Here is a 7320-nt window from a genome sequence, read left to right on the forward strand (position 1 = left end):
TCCAGGGGGACCCTCAGTCTTTCCGCTCTACACAGCTCTTTTTCTCCTAGTCCCTATGAAGAGAAGTAAATTCCTGGACACATTTTCCAAAGCAAAAATCCATACCCATTGATGTGGGAAACAAAGACAAAAGAAAGCTTAAATTTCCTTACTACCTATAGCTCACTGACAGATCCTTGAAATAGGCAGAGTGATCTTCCTCTAGGAAATCAGCTGCCTCAATGTTAATGCTTTGCTGGGGGGCAAAAGGCTATTTTAGCCTGACCCCCCTCCCCCCCCAGATTCCTGTAAGTCTACTTTAACATATAAAAATTGCTTTGGAAACTTCCTTTATCTCTACCCTTCAAGATACATGTTGGCAGTCATCCTCCAAGCATATGGCCCGCTGATATATATCTGAAGAGCCTCGTGACTTGAGTTTTTACCAAATAGTAATAAATGACCTTTTCCTAACAATAGCTAGCCCCCTCAGATCCTAGAAACCTTGTTTCCAAAATCCCCGGGGAAGCTTGTGCTTTCCCTACCCCCCTCCCAACTTGAAACTATATCATCAGTCACTCCTCACAACCCCAGTGCAGCTCTTTCTGCCCACAGGTCCTGTCCCCGTGCTTTAATAAAACCACTTTTTTGAGCCAAAGATGTCTCAAGAATTCTTTCTTGGCCATTGGCTTCAAACCCTAACATCTTTCTTACATCACTCATGAGCTGTCCATTCTGACCACTTATGGAGAGGGACCAGGAAATTGAAATGAGAAAACCCCACTGTCCCTCTGGGACTCCTTGGTGCTGCTGGCTTCGGTGGTCTGAGACCTAGGGTGCCATTGTGCCAAGGCCTGTTGGCCCCTACCAGGACCCCAGGGCCAGGACCTCTCCTGGCCAAGGTCAAGGGACGGCTTGTCCCTTGCTCTGTGAACGCCTGTCTCACCTGTGGTCCTTTGCTTGATGTTCATTTTCCTGACCACACTCTACCTTCTGCAGGGCATCTACCATGTCCATCTCCCATGTGCCTGCCTTCTTCCCTGTATATCATGTCTTTGGTGCCTAGCTAAGAACCTAGCCCATGGTAAATGCCCAAAGAATGTTTATCCAATGCCAGGATGGACCCAGCCTTGACCGTGCTAACTGCCCACGGAGGAAATTAAATGACTGTGAACGTAAAGAGTATTAGTAAGTAGAGATGGGTCTGTCTTGATTTCACAGCAGAGCTTCTGGAGGGTGCTCTGAGCTACTTGTTGATGATTTAGTTTGTTCATATTTATAAGCAGCCCAGGACCATACTTTGGTTTCCAGCAGGATATGAAAAAACAAACTTAGCCAATAATAACTCAATGCAGTGTCCTTGGTCTTCCTAGCACATAGTGTGTGTGAATGTGGGGGTCAGTCTAGATCTGGGGCTTCTGTCAAAATAATAAAATGGCCTAGGGCAGTTTCTCTAAAGTGGAAAATGACAATTGCTATGCCATCCTGAGGGCACAAGAGGTTACTTCCAGCTTTTATGCTAGGGGAAGGAATCGGGAGGGAGGAGAGGGACCTTTTCAGGGAAGGATTCACAGGACAGGAATTGCCAGTAAATAATGTGATTTGCTTTTGAGGTCTGTAGAATGACTCCCATTTTACTGATGAGGTATGGAGGCTCCGAGAGGTTAAGTAGCTGCTCAAGGCCACACAGCTAGTGAGTGGTAGAACTCAGCCTTGAACCTGAATGATGCTGTCTCCAAAACTGCATTGATTAAAACAATGCTGAAGATGGGCAGTTGCTAACCAAATGCCATGCTCCATGCAGCCACCCAAATCCAGTCTTAGTGGTCCTCTTGAGCACGGCAGTGGGCACCTGTTCCCTGAGGGATCTCTGCCTGTCTGATAGGGCTCTGGACTTTTCCTTCCCTGTCTGGGTACACAAGGCTGGAAGTCATCATCCCCGTTTATGGACAGGGAAGCTGGATGAAGGTCTGAGTTCAGAGACCTCCCCTGGGCCAGTACTTACTTCAAGAGATTTTATTTTTATATAGTCACCCCACAGCCCCAGATTTCTACCCATGGCATGAAGCAATGAGGGCACCTGCTGGGTGGATGGATTAATGACAGTCACAGTTGCCTTGGCCCCAGGAGGGCAGAGGGGAGTTAGCATTGCTGACAGCCTACTAAGTGCCCAGCACTGCCATAAGCACTTGGCCCACATGACCTCAATTGAACTGCACAGAGCCCTTCCAGTAGGTATCACCCCACTGCACAGGCTGAGAGTGGAAAGGAAATGTGCGCAGACCACATGGAAGGCAACTGGGCCCCCTGACCCTAGAAGGCAGGCTATCTGCACTACCTCCATGCTTGCTGCATAAAATTCACACATTTAAAAACTAGAGGTGGTGCTTGCCCCTCAGAGAGCTGTCTGATGGGTGGATGAGCACCTGTGCCTTATTCCCTCCAGTGACCACGGGCCACTGTACGTGATCTTTTCCCCTTGTTCCCAACTTCTTCTAGATTCATGTTTCCTAGTGTCAGGGAGACTTGGCCGTCCCCCACCCCCCTGAGAGAGTCATCACCGGGCTCTGAGATTCTCAGCACAAAGCAGGGGCTCAAACTGTCTAGATGTCACAGGTGCAGGGGTGGAGGGTGGAGGGTCTTTAAAGAGGGAAGACAGAGTCCCTGCTCCCCAGTGAGTTCCATCCAAAAGGGACTTCATTACATTCAAAGTCAATAGACATGGGGACCGGGCCTGTGCTGGGCACTTCCCCTGTCCCTGCAGGCTGACGGCGGAGACAGGGCGCCCAGGCCAGCTACTCTGCAAACAGGGGGGATGGTCACAGTCTCCCATTCCTGAGCGCCTCTTGGGTGCACTGAAGAGGTAGCAGTAAAATGAATAAAGGCCCCTGCACGCAATCGTCCCATCAGTACCAGTTCAGTAGGCGCTGGGCAGCAGGGCCAGCCTGGGAGTGGGCCAGCCACCATCCTGCCTTTCCGCAGCTTATGTGGCACAGAAGACAATCAGACACTGCCTAATACATGTGTAATGAAGTTTGGTGCTGGAAAGAGAGGGCAGGGAGCCCCAGGGGCAGGTACCAGGGCAGCCTGGCTTGGCCTCAGGGTCAGGGGAGCTTGTGAGGGACGGAGTGAGCGGTGGTTGCCCAGGGGGAGGGGAAGAGACCAGCTCCCCAGAGGAACGGCGTGTGCCAGGCCCCTGGCTCTGTCCTGGAGGAGGCAGGTGCTGCTCTGTGCACGGAGGGGGCTGCAGGTATGAACGAGGACATCTATAACACGGGTCCGAGGCACTCAGGTAGGAGCAGGAGGTAGGTGTGAACGGCCACAGGAGTCCAGGACAGAAGGAAGTCAGCACAGGTAACAAGTTCTGTGCACTGAGAGGAGGGCCCGTGCAGACAAGAGGGAGAAGGGGGGGCAGGTCAAGGGAGGAGCATGGATGAGTCCTTTGATCTCTGTGGAGGCTCAGGGTGGCTCTTGGGGCAGAGCTGGAGAGGCCAAGGGCGGGCTGGGCTTAGGAGAAAAGAGGCAAAATTCAAAGGGCAGAAAGCATACATCAAGCTTAGTCCTTTCCCCCTGTTCAGCCTCGGGAGTCATCCGGCTCATTGTCTCTGACCCTTACTGGGCCTGGACTCTGCGCCTCTACACGAGAGCTCAGCCCCTGCCCGGGAGCTGCACCAGGAATTTGGCCCAAGTTGCCTGAAACATCATAAACATCAGATGCACAGAGCAGGGCTGGGCCGGTGGTTCCTTGGAATGTAGTCTCAGCAGGTTTGGGGCTCGCCTGCTCCCAGCTTAGCTCTTTCCTTCGAGGTTCCGCTTACAACACCCCTCAGATAGCCTTTGCCACACAACGTGTTTTTTACGCTTGGAAGCAGTTGTTGAGTAAATATCGGAATTTGGCAAATGCTTCCCGGAGCGACTGTGTTCCCTGGGTCTTTTGGCTCTCAAATTCACTGTAACCTGGGGCTTCCTCCGCAGGCCTCCCTGTGGCAACTGACCCCCTCATGGATGACCAGGAACCCACCTTCTAGAGAAGTCACTTGCCCTCCAGCCACTGAGAGAATGAAAGATACCTTTAAGCTCCTACTGGCCATGTTGGGGGGCCCTGACTTGCTATCTCTCCTTAGCATTTCTGTTTTCTTTCGGAAAAAAATACACTTACAGATAGAAAACATAGAAAAAGAGCATTGTACTAGTGCCCCCCTTAAAGATTTAAATTATTTATTTATTTAGAGAGAGAGAGAGAGAGGAAGAGAGAGTGGGGGGAGGGGCAGAGAGCGAGAGGGAGAGAGAGAGAATCTCAAGCAGACTCCACGCTGAGCATGAGCCTGATGTAAGGCTCAGTCCCACAACCCTGTGATCATGACCAGAGCCGAACCGAAATCAAGAGACAGAGGTTCAACCGACTGAGGCAGCCAGGCGCCCCTGTACTAGTGTCCCTTGATTCTTCCAAATCAACACGACTCTTTTCATCTCTGCATATTATCTCTTAGAACTCACGAAGAAGCCGACTTGTTACCTCCTGGAGCTTCTATGTCCATGTAGTCACTTACACATTCATTCAGCTTCAAATGCACCTTCGCAGTGAAACATTCTAGCGTCTGGGCGCAAGTAACCAGGCTGGAAAGGGAGGTAGGTGTGGGAGTCTCGGTGGTGGAACTGAGGTCAACATACCTGCAAGCTTTCAAGGCCTTTGCCAAGGCCAGCGGGAGTTTTCCTCTGGAGGAAGAGAAGGGAATCCAGCAGGTGCCCATGTTTCTTTGGTCTTGGGAATGCTTGGTCAGTACCCACTGCTCAGAGCAGAGCCAAAAGAAACAGGGGTCCAGGGACCAGCCCAGAGATCTCAGAGTTGGCCTAGGGACCCTGGAGATCTGGAATAGCATGAGATCAGAAAACACAATAAAACTGTAAAACCTCAACCAAGTAGAACATGAAACTTGGTGCAGAAGAAGAATGGAATATTCTTATGGAGAAGAGTAGGAACTTGCTATTTCATCTCTGGGTGCCCAGTGCTTAGCACAGTGCCTGGTGCATAGGAGGGGCAATGAGTGTTTGTTAGCCAGGGAGAGAGGGTGGGGGAAGGGGAGCAAAGGAAAGGGAGAGGGAAAATTAAATACACAGGAAGGCTTCTGGAAAGCGAACCCTCAGACTCCACTGATCTTTTTTGTTTGTTCCCAACCTCTTCTAGTTTCCAATGTTGTTCCATTGGTTTCCTAAACTCGCTAACCGTGACACAAAGTGTGTCCTTTGGGTAAACTGATTCCTATCATGACAAACAGACCTGTTTTTCCAGCTCTTAACTGCCTTGGGTATTGGTCTATGATTCAGAGCAGCCAAGAGTGGGGATCCCTTGCTTCCTCACCTGGATGACAGAGGAGGAGCCTCCAGAGAGGTACATGCCAGAGGTATGCAGGAAAGGGCCTGGCTGAAGAGCGGGACAGCAACCATAGCCTATGGGGAGGAGGGCCGGACTCTTCTCTAACCAGCCCAATGGTTTGGGGAGCAGCTCTGACTGCGCAGAGCTGGCTGTTGCATCATGGGAGATGGTTCAGACCCCATCACCTCTGCATCACCTCCCTGACTCATCTCCTCACAAACCCATCACCTTGCAGACCCCACCATTTTCCCAAACCATCACTTCCCAGACCCCATCATCTCTCAGATCCATCATCTTCCCTAAACCCCATAAACATCCAGGAGACCTGGGTTGCTTGATCAGTTGAGCATCCAGCTCTTGATTTTGGCTCAGGTCATGGTCTTGGGGTTGTGAGATTGAGCCCTGCGTGGGGCTCCATGCTCATCTCAGAATCTGCTTGTCCCTCTCCCCCTACTCTCAAATAAATAAATAGATAAAAAATCTTAAAAAAAAAAAAAAGCAACAAACATCAAAGAGACCGGGATCCAGGCATTACTAGTTTCTCCGAGACATGACTTCTTCTTCACCCCTGCCCCGCACCTCTGATCAGTTGCTCAGAGGGGCAACTCTGTGGGAAAGGACGATCCATTCTCAAGGAGGCCTTGTGACCACATCCACTCAGCATAGGACAAGTCAGCCAGACACACGAGGTCTGTGTTCCTACCATGGGAGGCCACGCCAGTGCCAGAAACGGGACAGTGGACATCCATGTGCTCACTGAGGAAAATGGCCAGGGGAGTATCTTTCAGAGGTGAAAAGAGGAAACTGAAGAACAATACATGAAGCATAATCCATATCTTTTCTTTTAAGAAAACTTAAGTTTGTAAATGCATAGATAAATAAGTACCTGGAAGGACAGAAGCCACACTTTTCACAGTGGTTCCCTCCGGGGGCCGAATTGGTGGGTAAGGGGGAGGTGGGGCTGAGGGTAGGAGAGAGATGTCACTTTTTTCTTACATAGTGGACATAGCAAATGAACTTGTCATTGGAAAACACATCCCACGAAAGCACATCGGGGCTCCAGCCTGCTGGCCCATGGACGTCTCTGTTCTGCCGCGTTGGGAACTGCTCTATGCTGCAAAGCCAGCTAGCTGTGGGCAGGATCTCAAAGCTCCCCACTTCTAGAAACGTCATTTTTCTTCTCTCTATACCCAAATGGCCCCAACCTCTACCAGGCTAGAGGCGTGGCTGGACAGAGACGGTTGCACACTTGAAGCTCAGGGAGAGGGCAGCATGCCTCCCCGCCCCTGGAGGCCCTGGGCTGACAAACACCCTGTGTTCTTGGCTTGCTTGGGCTGCCTCAGGTCATCCGGTTGTTACAGCCCTCTCGCCTCGGGGTTTCCTTCCCACAAGAAGAAACTGAGCATTCAGGCATCTGACCTTCTGAGCTTTTTTTTTTTTTTTTTTTAAGATTTTATTTATTTATTTGACAGAGAGAGAGAGATAGTGAGAGCAGGAACACAAGCAGGGGGAGTGGGAGAGGGAGAAGCAGGCTCCCCGCCGAGCAGGGAGCCCGATGCGGGGCTCGATCCCAGGACCCTGGGATCATGACCTGAGCCGAAGGCAGACACTTAACGACTGAGCCACCCAGGCGCCCCATGACCTTCTGAGTTTTGACCTCTGGCTTTCTCTTCTGCATATTGCCTCCAACAAAGATGGCCCCAGCCAGGGTTAGGGCTGTGCCCTTAATTTTATCACAAACGTCGCCCTCCCAGTGGTCCCATTGTTGAATATGTTGTACACAACATATTGGAGAGCCCTCCGATCATAGTGAACTCGAGACTTGGGTTAAAAGTCTCCCTTCCGCTGTTCACTTGCTGTACAATGTCAGACAGATCACTTGATTTCTGGGCCTTGGTTTCCTTGTCTGTAAAATGGCAATAGCAATCCCTCTCTCCCAGGGCTGTCTGTGGATCACACGAGGTAAC

The sequence above is a fragment of the Phoca vitulina genome, unplaced genomic scaffold (assembly GCF_004348235.1).
Source record: "Phoca vitulina isolate PV1807 unplaced genomic scaffold, GSC_HSeal_1.0 scaffold12, whole genome shotgun sequence".
Classification (NCBI taxonomy): domain Eukaryota; kingdom Metazoa; phylum Chordata; class Mammalia; order Carnivora; family Phocidae; genus Phoca; species Phoca vitulina.